Source organism: Colletotrichum scovillei (genome assembly GCF_011075155.1).
Source record: "Colletotrichum scovillei strain TJNH1 chromosome Unknown Contig00008, whole genome shotgun sequence".
In the NCBI taxonomy this organism is placed as follows: domain Eukaryota; kingdom Fungi; phylum Ascomycota; class Sordariomycetes; order Glomerellales; family Glomerellaceae; genus Colletotrichum; species Colletotrichum scovillei.
Window position 1 is genome coordinate 1,960,647 of NW_023336266.1, and position 12,437 is coordinate 1,973,083.

The window sequence follows — 12,437 nt, forward strand, 5'->3', positions numbered from 1 at the left end:
TCTTTGGAGCCAGAACCCTGAAATCCGTGTCTCGGGGCTGTCTTTTTCGTCTTTTTTGGTTTTGCCGAACCATGGTAAAGCAACATGTGGTGATGCAAGGTAGACGGTGATGGTGTCGGATACTGGGCACCAACGTGGCAATCACCATCCGTAGGCAGCTTGGCAGGTCATATGGGATTGCATCGTCTGTCCTTTGCTCGGGGCCTGTAGTGTAGGAAGTAAGGAACAAAGGCTGCTCCACCAAAGACCGTCGCGAGCAATGTTGATACGGTCTGTACGGGTACACATTTTGTGCTTGGATGATGATTATTTTGGATTGTAACACGACGGGTGAGCGACTTTAGTGTTGTTTTTCATTTTACCGATCTCCTTTGGTGATGTGTGTGTGTGTGTGTGTGTGCGTGTAGAAAATAGGGTACTGGCTCTAAGGTAGGGGGGATGCAGCACCGTTTGTCCAAGATCGGGCAAGAATGCTCCCGTCGTTAGTCCATGGAGCCTTCCCGGCCAATTTCGCATACCTTCCACTTCCTTCCAGGTCTGCTTCGCACTCTCCGTCAGGACTCAAACATTCGTGTCTAAACCTCTGAGGGCACATTGTCTGCAGATCAAGAGCAAGGTAGGTAAACACTAGGTATCTGAGGGCAAAGTAACCAGCAGTAGCCAAGGAGTGAAGTTGAGCGAGAGCTCTATAGTAAGTGGAGGTATCACGGTATGTTGGAGTCCACCCAAATGATCTTTACTGTTGGCATCTTCGTCTGTCCTGGCATGCAAGACAATAAGATACCCCACGTTTAATTCAGTGTTTCCAAATCACTCGACAAGTCTTGCGAGAAACTCGAATATTGGCCAAGTGTCTCTGCCTTTTTCGAGGGCTCTCGCATGTACAGTGTATAAGGTAGGTATGGATATTGCGTACTGCGTACACACAATAGGTCTGGGTACCGTACTCTTAGTCCTTTTCCCTTCCCGCAGCCAGCGACAGATGAGGGCTAGACCGTCGAGTAAACTTGGAAGTTGAGACACTGGGCTCCTACCGTCACTGAATCTTCTTTCTCTGAGCTGTACATATCAACAGGCCGTGTCCCGGAACTGGTCATGTCCGCGCCTCGGTGGCTGGGCCTAGAGGCGGCTGCGTTGGGATAGTGGAAGAGGCGTGGTCCGGTGTGTGTTGAAGGATGGCGCTTGGCTCCAGGTACCGTACTGACTAGGGAGCCTCGTGCCGAGTGGGGGAAACTGGTTTAGTTTTTCTTTCCGTCTTTTTCTTGTTGCTCGCTTTCTTTTCTCTCCTTCGCCAAGGCACAATACCTATGGTCCGCTTGATAAAACTGGCCGACTAGGTACGTTAGCCCAACTGGAGAAACGGCGGTTGTCTTCACGTCAGTGTAGACTCGAGCTTGGCGACTTATTTCACAGCGCCAAGTGCGACGCAGTCCGTCTTATTTGCGCCTGATGATTGATATCCGAGGTACCTTAAGTAAGGCAAGGGCAGCTTTTGAGGCCTGAAGAGCCGAATGCAGCAATGTAAGCAGTGTGTGAAAGCCTGGCTGATTGGAGCAGTTCGTCAAGAGCGCCCATCATGAGGCCAAAGTACGTACCGACGATACGAAGCGCAAGGCGAACGACGGTGGGGAGAATGGTGGGTTCGGCAGGCACGGAGGGAGAGTGTGTGGGTGTGGGGAGGAAGGACGGCACAGAGGCTTCAGCTTGCTGCTTCAAGCTTGTGAGCTTCCACGACACTGAGCAGTTTCTGGACAAAGCGCCTCAGACAGCTCCCTTAGTCAGCCTCGCAACTCCAGAGCACGCACCTCCTCTGGCTCCTGCAAGGTGCATGGGCGTAGGAATAATCCTCGCGCCTTGTCCCGTCTCGGGTGTCAGGGCAAACCGTAAAAGTAACATGTGGCTGATCTGCTGCACAGCCTCCTCCTCTCCTCAAATCTTATGTAATGAGCTACGCTAGCCAACCGGCAGCAAACTTGTCTATTCCGTTCTCCATCGTGCCCATCGCTCCTCTGGATCCCATGTGCGATATCCCGATGACCACGTGCATTTTGTGCTGAATAGGTACGAGTACGTTTCCGGCAGGGTATCCGGACAGAACAGATACTCTGCACATGCAGCGCTAACATGCCTTGGTCATATTCGTCCACGAGCCAAAGTGCCTACCGCAGCAGTCACCGGGCCGTATTTGTATACCCGAGATCTATCCGTACGGATATTGTAAGTGTTTTGACCACTCACTTCTGAGCTATCCGTACTTGACGTCGAGTCTCCTGCCGTCATCTTCCCACACAAAGGTTGTTGACAGCATGAGCAAGTACCGTACCCGTACCTACCTCGCAGGCTCGCTCCTTCCAGCAAATGTCAAGGTCCATCCATCCATCCTCACGAAAGCCGCCCAACCTTACCGTGCGGACACATCCAACCTCATGCTCCGCTGCAACACCATCTTTGCACTTTATCTGACGGTCAGGCACCCTTTTCGCCATCCCCAGTCCCTGTCAGTTTCCATCGTGGCATCGGCGCCACTTTTCACAGCTCATTATCCTGGCCTCTGCGAAGACACACCGAGAACCCATCTGTACCAAGTACTCCGTGTTCCGCATACCACCGTGTATGTACACAGGCACTCGAGCTTGAAGCAACGTAGCCCGGATGAGAGTTCCCCCTCTTCATTGCCGCAATCCCTCCCGCCTGGAGGCTTGTCGTCGATCATTACTTCTTCGCCTTCTTTGCAGCCGCACTATTACACGCACACGACACGGTAGGTAATCAACACTCGTCCATTTGACACTATTTGACGTCTTGTTCTGAAATCGGATGCGGCCTTGTCTCGTCCTCACCCCAAGGGCCCAAAGCCACCAATCCGACAGCAATCGGTCAAAACCTATTCATCACCGCACGGCATTTGTTCGCCTACTCGCTTGGCCTACAAGGGTCTACCAATAGAGCCAGCCACGTTGTTGAGCCTTCAGTCAGCCAAATCGTCGGGCCCGCTAATAACCCTCCTCTTTTCTGCGCTGCCCTTCGAGGCGCCGATACCTTGACTCAGACAATCGCCGCGAGGAAAGAAATGAAATGATCGACAGTATTCGCCAAAATAAAGAAAGAGCTCGGGGCTTGCCTGCTCATTGACGAACCCCTATCTCGGTATTCCCGTTTGGATTACATGGTCCAAGATCTTGGAGTTCCACCAAGAGCACTTACCTAGACAAGTCTCGTTGGCAGCACATTTGTCGGCCAAAGACGCTCGGTCTGGAAGGGAACTACCCTGTGCTGGCTAGAGGGAACCTTGTCTACAGCTCCTTGCTCAACCAGCCTTGCCAGAATTCTGGGATCAATCACGAACCACGATCGAGTGCAGCACTGCAGCGGTCAGCCATGCTCAGGTGGCCCGAGTTTTACGATACTTTACGTCGGAACCCCCACATTGGAACCAGCAAGAGCCTTGTGGGATACTTTCGGCAAAAGAATCGTTCAATACCCACGGCACCACGGCTAATGGACAGCGCTTGTCACAGCTGCGCCGATCTCACATTGTCCTTCATTGTGAAACTCACGCCGGATCAACCTTTAAAGAATTGCAGAGTGGCGGCGGCTTTCCTGCCTGTGCGACAAGCCACGAGCATAATTGACAGCATGGTAATGCAGTCAAGTAAACGATGCTAACAGTTCAATCCCGCTCAGCGACGCGCGATAGGAAGAACAACTCAACCGAGCGAGACACCTCCTAGTTGAAAGGCCATGGTAATTACGATGCGATAGAGTATCCGTAATGGTCTTGCAACGGAACATCTTTCCGGACGTAGGGATAATCACATCACCTTCAACTACCCTTTCCCAGACGGCGGCCGTCCCTTACGAAATCCCATGTCTTGACTGACTCAAATGCATCACCCATTTGCGGCCCCAAATATGCTTGAGATTACATTTACATTGACTTCTAGGCAATACCGATCACTGGATTCACTTTAAGGGGCAAGCAAATAACGCATGCAACATATGAGGAATTGCGACACTCCGCTCAAGTTGATTCTTCGATCATCTCCGCAGCCATTCGACCTTTTACTACAGGGATCGCGTCTGCTCAGCATTATCAAAGTCAAAGGCCCAGCCACAAAGCAAGACTCAAGACCGAATTCTTAGATGCCTAGCTCCCTTGCGATGCACCCTATCCATTTTTGTTCCCACACAGAACAGAACGCATCGACATTCGAGTCAAGTCCCCAGAAGAACATCCACTGTTCTAGGAGGAGCACTCCATAAGAAAGAGATGCGAAAGACCACCACACAGTATCCGTAAACCAGCAAGCGTCATTACTTCACATCGTACAGCTCATGTTCAGAGCGTCAGGCTCTCAGCGATTTAGATGATCTCCGCCAAGAACCTCGCAGCTTCGGTCTGTTGTTGTACGGGGCCTGGAATTGCCCGCTCTGTTTATTCCGAATACCTACTGAGTACTACACAAACGCCTCACAGTACCTAGCTCGCGCTTCAAAAGACCCCAATCTGCATTGCAGGCCGACCCTTGCAACCCGCTCTCTCCAGGATGCGGCAGCTTGCACATCATCATTAAACGCAAAAGAGTGGGTTTCTGTTAGTCGTCCCACGTGGAGGTTCGATGAAGGGAATCCGGCGGCGCCATGTCTAGGCGTGCATATCTCTCAACCTAGAAGGGAAAAGAATGAGACAAGCAAGACAAGTTAGCCGCTGGTGACAAGACAGTTGAAGCTGGCCCAATGGAGTTCGTCTGCCAGTGCAGTCATGGACGTGTACGTACCTACAGTACGAGGCGCTTCGCGTTCGCTCATCTATCGACACACCATCAGTCCACACGGCACAGCAGCCTTGCGGGCTCTGGTATCTGAACTCCTTACCTACTCAGACGCTGTGTGAACCACACGTTCTCTTGAGGACGAGGGGTGCGGGGCAGGGCCTCAGGGTTGGTGGGAAAAGGCTCTCTGCGTTGCCTTTCCGCCCGTGTGACGGCCCATCGGTTCCTCAGATTTGTGTGCCACGTTTCTCCCACCTGCCAGTGTAGGATCTCCGCTGGCGTTCGCTTTGAGTGAGCCCATTGGGTGGTTTATCAACTCCCGGGGTACAACCCACCGGCGAGACCATCATACGTCCACACGAATGCAACCCACCGGACCAAGCTTGCAAGCATCCAGTCTCTGTACTTGTACAATGTCGACTTTTAGCATGCTTGCCTCTTCAACAGCAAAGCAAGAATCTACTCTCAGGTCGCAGACGAGGCCACATCTGGCATCCCAGAGTCAGAGAGAGAGCTGTCGTTACGAAGGGCTCCAAGAAGTCTCCATGGGGGCAGTTCCCAAATGTTTCTGATGCTGTAGAGACTTTGACCGATTCTTGTCAGGTAGTTATCCGAAACCCACTTACTCCGTGCAAAGCGAGGCTCGTCTAGGGACCCGACGGTTTCTCTCTCATTGACTCGCAAACAATAGAGACGAACCAGTATATACGCACCGGTCCGGCAGTCGCATGTTTGCTGCAATACCGAGATGCACCGTACTGTTATAACAAAGGGTCGTCACTGGCACGATTTCATCTCTTGCTGATACCACTGATTTTTGCCGCTTCCCCAGAGAGACGAGGACGATAATCCCCCGCACCCCGAAAGCAATCCATTCGCCGCCTCCACACACCGTTTGAGTACGGGTATATTTGTATGCAACTACACAGTGGCTTCTTGCACTCAACGTCGAGGCGGTAGAGGGCTCTGCGCCTTCTGCTGGACCGCAAAACAGTCTACAGTCCAGTACACTGCCACTGACTGAGTGTGTGCTCACAGTACATGCCGCCTGGCGTCAGGGTCGCCCCTGGAAGGGATCGGACGGGCAATGCGAGGCCTTGTTCAAGCAATCTATCTGCACTGTATTTCGCCGACACAGAGCCGTCCATGGACCCCTGTGCCTCGCAAGACAGGATCACTGTGTCGGTCAAGGTCCGTTTTCGTCCAGATGGGATCGTTGCAGCGGAGACATCTACCGATTGAGAAGATCGTCATACCTTACCAAAAGCACTATGCTTCGACTTTCGCTACAATCCAGAGAAGTTTTGCTTCGGAATAGGAAACTTTGCTCTTGAGGTTTCATGAGTCCAGTCAGGCAGTCTGAGGGTTCTCGCGTTCTCTTACATGTCGTTCAGTATTCGCACTGCTGATTGAGCATTGGGAAACCAGAAGACACCACGTTTTCTTCTGTGCCATATTGAGACAGCCATTCTTGGGCATGCAGATTGTCTCGCGCTGCCATTTGCAGAACATAAACTTCGAGCAGGAAAGAGACAATAACAATAATAAACAACAATGATGCAGCTGGCATTCAAGCAGATTCGGTCGAATAATGATACCATCTCCGTCATTAGCAGCATACCAGTGAGCCAGGCTCAACTACTCTCGGAGACTAGCGGGAGCCTCTGTGAGCAAGCGAATAAGATAGGCCACTTCACTTCCCAGCCGAGGCCTGATACGATTATTCAAATCGAGTGCATCTCAGTCACGTTTTGACAGCGTATTAGCGACCCAATACGGCATCAATCGCTTGACGAGATCGACATCTGTGCTACCACAAATAGAGGACCTTCACACGCCTGAGATCTGACGCCGCCGCGCACTGGCGCTGCTTGTGTTATCCTCGTCACAATTCATTCAGCTGTGACTACTTATTTCCTGCGAATGTCGAGGGTTCAGCTGTCCTGACGATTTCCTGTATTCAGTCGAGTCGTCTTTCCCTTGAAAGTATGATTCGAGCTCGCCGATCAACGGCGAGTCATTGTGTAGACACTCTGAGCTACCTATGCCATCAACCCGCAACCTCGCACGAGACCCACGATGAGGGGCTTCAGATTCGATAGTAATGATCCTCAGTTGTCTCGAATAGGCCAGCCGCAATGCATTGCTCGAGGAGCACCTCGCTAGTGCCGGCGACCCTCGTCCGGTACGTATATAGAGAGCATCGAAAGTCCAACGTATGCCATGCACCTAGTCACTTTGAGGGTAACGATAGCTCTGCGTTGCACTGCAGCCTCATAACGCTAACAGTCCTCGAGCTCCTCTTGGGTGTTGATCGAGTTTCGGCTATTGGACGTCATGATATTCCCGATATCCCTTGCTTCTTCCCCCTCGCATCGTCGTCAATTATTCCTACGATAATTTTTCATCGCACAGCAGCTTGACGAATACGTCTTTGTTGGCTCATCAACTTCGACTCCTTTCAGCAGGCTACTCCAACATCACTGACATTCTCAGCTCACGTTCGATGGCTTGGGTTCCGCACAGACTTGACTAAACGGGGTCGCCATTGAATGTCTGGCAAACCTGATACCGGCCTACATCGTCTTGGGGGAACAACTATCCTAACCAACAACAGTTGACACTTGGTGAATCAGACGCAGTGCTCACCTGTTCGTCCGCAGTGCCATCAGGTTGACCAGACTCGAATTCCAAAGGCTGAACCTGGCGTTTCCAGTCGTCGAACAGAGCCCCAGCGGCTTCTCGGTCACGGCCTATGCAGCGTCACCTCAGCTAGCCTTTGCCCCAGAACAGGGGCCCGAGTGCACACTGCAAAGACGCAGGAGGTCTCGTTGTGGGCGAGGGCCGGCCAGTGATCTAGTAAGGTCGAAGCCGACACACGAATTCTGTTCTTGCGAGCTGCCTGCAAATTGCACTCGGCCTCTGGGTCAGACCGGTAAATATACGCATATGTCGCATCCGAATTTAACGGTTGGTCACCAGGCTCATGGCTACGACAGAAGAACCATTCAACAAATGGTTCGATACCTGGTCACTTACATTCCTCGAGTTCACTTCATATGACCCACGGCCTTAGCTACACATGGTCCCATATCGCCAACAAGGACGTTTCCTAGCCGAACGCTGCCTGGCTAAGCCAACAAACATGTGTGAAACTGAGAAATTCGGGCTTTTGTCCGCCACATGCACGGAATAGCTGTTGTGACCAGGCACCGTCGTACTGCGAAAGTTCAGATGACGAGTTCATGTACCGATACATGATACATTTCTCTCCATCTAAGCTTCAAGCTTTCAACCCATACAACGTACAATCCTTAAGCGATTCTCAGACGGCACCTGCACGGTGGCTCGGCCTGCGCTCAGAGTTGGTTTGAGTGATGGCTAGGACTCTATTCTTTCCTCGAATATCCTCGGTCGCCCCATTCTACAGGCAGGTCGAGCTCAGGTCCCACAGCAGACTATCGATTGAGAGGGCGAGAAAAGCGCCAGTTGATTGCTCGTGAGGGCGCCGTACACGCCGTCAACGGCTTTTAGCTCTTGCGGCTATCGGACGATGTCTCACGCACAGTCACAAACAGCAACGATGGACAAACGGTCAAAACATGGCGTGATGCTTAACTCTTACTTGCGCGCGAACCAGGCATGCGGACCTCTTTGGATTTCATGTGGGAACATAACCCTATCCTATTCTTGGGGTCGATCCCGTGAAGTATTCGTTGAAGATAGCAACCACTAGAGGGGGACGGTTGAATTGCTCAGCTTGAGGGAGGTGGTTGCAACTTTGTGGTTGTCTAGGCCTGATGATCTACACCAGGAAGGTTTACCCTTGCTGGCACAGAGCAGCGAATGATCCTGGCGCTCAATTGATGGGGGATCTTTGAAGGTCATCGCCACTACAGGTGCTGCGTCGGCGGCTGGATGACGAAACAGGGGCAGCCAGGACAGCGAAACAAGTCTATTCTGGCATTCGATTCATGCTATCTGAAGGTGCTTCTTCTTGCTGATTCGTCGTAGGTTCGGCGACCAGGAATACAGCTGTGTCGAAGACCTGCACGCTGCCCTCGTAAGCAACGAATCATATTCTGGGCAGAAGGAAGCAGGTGATAGGGCCAAGAGCTCCATCCCCGCAAAGCATCTTCCGAGGCAAGCAGTCTACGAGATCTAGATCCCTACGAGCTGGGAAGAAGTACGGGCAGATACGAGTTCGACTTTAGTTCATCGATCGTCGACCTATGAATCGGTATTTGTGTCTTTCACACTGATAACTTCGCCAAGTCCTCTTCCCAGGCACCCAAGCCTTCGTTGGGCGTTGTCTTTTGCAATCAGGTGCGGCACGGTGCGGGTACGAGATCTACTAGTTGTAGGTCGAGGAAGTCACCACTTAGACTCGAGGGGTACACCCAAGCGAGGCCTTTTCTTTTTTGCTTTGCAGCTTGCTTGACACGAGACGGTCTCTACGCTTTGACCGAGAGATCTTGTTTTTTTCCGATCTGTCAACGACACCATCTGGGTCAGCTTGGCCCTAGTAGGCAAGGATGGGACAAGGCAGAATGATCTATCATTCACTCTACGTGCCTGCCCAAGGAAACGATGGACGACGCAACAGGGTTGTCTCTCGACTGTTTGGTTTTCGGGGAAGGCGTGTATGTACATCTCAATGTGCACTGGACCGCCACAACTCACATATTGGCAGAGGTGTCTGAGACATTGCAAGCTGTGCGACGAAAACCTGTTTGCGGCGGTTGCTCTCTTCCTCGTGGCGCGGTGTGCGTCCGCCGGCTACCTGCATCAAAGCTGTCTAGATTTCGCGTCCCAGTTGGCGCCCTTCCCCGGCCACTCCTTTGGCCGGTAACGAGGGAGGGTTTCTCGTGTGGAGGGTCGTTCCCACCCACACCATCGGTATCCAGACAAATGTTTCCTGAGAGGTTCACTTGATGGGTGATCATGGGTACCGGCATGGGCTTCGGGGCGTGGATCGGGTACTGGGGCCAATCTCAAGGGGGCCGGCCGCGGCCCTGGGAGAGAGAGAGAGAGAGAGAGAGAGAGAGAGAGAGAGAAAGATTTCGCCTGCCGCGGTGCCACGACAATGGGGGTTCACCCGAGTCCAGATGGCACAAGGACCTCCCGACGGATCCTTTCATTTGCTCTGTAGCGGCATTTGTGCGACCATGCACGATCCAGAGGCACGCGAGGGCGGGAGATTGGCGATCAGTAAACCAGCAATCCCCAAGATCCAAGAAGAAAGAAGAAAGCGGTTTGCCATGCTCCCCCTTTGAAGCAATCGGGCCTGTGCAACAGCGCGTTGGGGGGGGAAAGCCAGCCACCGGGGATCAGAGAGTGCCCCCCCCCCCCCCAACCAATCCTCCCCCGTCCGAGGGTCCGTTCTCGACTTTCCCCGCCTTGCCGCCCGCGTCCGGGCACTCGGTCCGGGTCCGCGAGGGCAAGCCTCAGCCGATAATCGTCATTTTAAACTACCTGGTTTTGCTGTCACGGACGACCCTCACGATGGGGTGGCGTGCTGTGGGAAACCCATTTGAAGATTTCTTCTCCCTCAGGATCCACGGTTGGAACTATTTCCAGGCGACACGGGAAAACAGAGAGGGCTGAGAAGGATGGCGTCCCCGAACGATGAGTGCTCGCGATAGGTAAACCCGCTTCATTTTTGAAACAACTCATGCGGAATCAAGTTGGACGTCGTGGCTTACGGTGGGCTTTTGCCCGACCTGGAGGCAAGGGAGCTTGCAGACGATCTGTTCACTCTTCCCCTTTTCCCATCTATCGTCATTATCACACTTACTTCTCGGCCTGTGTGTGTTGCACAACGCTACACAGCTCCCCTTGGGATCGTTTTGTGTCCCAGCCACCCGGGGAGAAAGAAAATGTAGCTATGTCGAGCACTCTCTCTGTCTCTATCTCTCGCTTTTGCACACCGTTTTGTTGGCTTGCCCACCCCCATCAAACACGGCGCCACGGGTGTCCGTCCCCATTTTCCCAATCTTCATTGTACGGCTACCTACCTGCTCAAGCTAAGGTGGGAGTAAGTATGAGCGGGGTTGCACCTTTGGGCGGCAGCTGGAGTAGTGTAGCGTCTATGCATGTTTTTTTCTCGCCATCTTGATCAATCCTTCGACCCTGGGTCCCCCCTCCGCATCCTCCGTTGTTTGATGGATTACCTAGGTGCTTACCTATACTGGGCGTACGAAACCTCAATTTGCACGTACGGTAGGTCCCGTTGCGCCGCATGCGGGAACCGGACTCCTCCTCTTCCTTCGCGCTGTCTGTTTGGGGAAACACCATTTACGGATACTTGGATCCGAAAGTGGTTGGTGGTTGGGAGGGCGGTCGGCCAAGGCCAAGCGCGAAGGAAAGGGTTAGGAAAGGTACGGGTAAGCGTGGGATTTTTAAAGCGAGATGGTGGCTTGAGGCTTATTTTCTTTCTTAGATCTGACAGGATATGGTTGCGCTCGCGCGGACTAACTCGATCTTGGGGTTTTTAGTCTTCTCCTTGAAATGTAAGGTCGTCAGAGGGGGGAAGAAGGGGTGGTGTATAGGGTGATGGGGAAGTGTAGGGCGCGGGCGACGGAGAATAGAGGAGGACCGGCGCGCGACGCCTCAAACGATGGGGTTTGGAGGAGACAGGCTCCTTGGCGAAGATTACCTCTGCGGATTCCAACAAGGTCGGAAAGAGAGCGGTGCTAATAATGGATTGTTTCTTCGAACGGATTGGAGAGATTTGCGCCTCCTAAGTTCTGTTCTCGTGATCGGTGTCGGCGCTGGCGAGGCGTGTAACAATCGAGAACTGGCTGAAGCTCGAGGCTGAAGCTGAGGTTGTCCGATGGTGATGGAGGGGAGGTCGGGACCCGGCGGTTTGGCTCACGGGTGTGAGGAGGAATCAATCTTCACGGCGAGCCCGTGGCAAGGGGGTGTTGTTCTGTTTCCCCTTCAACGGTTCGGTCAATTGAGTGAATGAGTGAGAGCTAAACGTGGTCTAGAGGTCTCGACGCAGTGAGCTGCTCCTGGTTCTGGGGTGTTGATCATGGTGATCTTTGGAGAAAGGCGTCCGCGGAGTGTGCAGATGCGAGGAGAAGAGGCGGCGGCGGTCGGTCGGTCGGTCGGTCTGGAGGTCCATTGTGTAGCGGTGTCCGGGAAGGAAGGGGGCTGGATCTCTTGTACGACCTGAAAACAGCTTTTGGTGGTTCGGATCGTGAGAGGAGGCGAGGACTCTCGGGCCGCGAGACGTCATCTAGGCTCCTATTGATGGGACCATGCTCTGCATATCACTTCTGCTTTTTGTTGTAGTATGTGTGCGTGTTTTCCCGCGAGGGAAAAGATCTCGTGGCTAAAGGAGGGAAAAGGGTGGGAGAGGGGATGGGATGGCGGCCAGGCGTGGCCCGCGTGGGATAATGTCTCTGTTGCAAGCAGACAAGATGACAATGATCTTTTTCTGGACGATAACGGAATATCATCGCAGCTTGACCGCGGCTGAAAAGGCTCTAGTATTGCCTGGAATGGGTAATCCCCCCTCTTCGACAAAAACGAGGAGTGGGGATGGGCACTCCGGAAGGAGTCGTGCGAATCGCTTGATGCTGGTGACTCACTGGAAAGCGCGAAGGTCTCGCCCTGTTCTATTTTTTTAAACCACGTTCGATGGTTGTGATGGCTTTT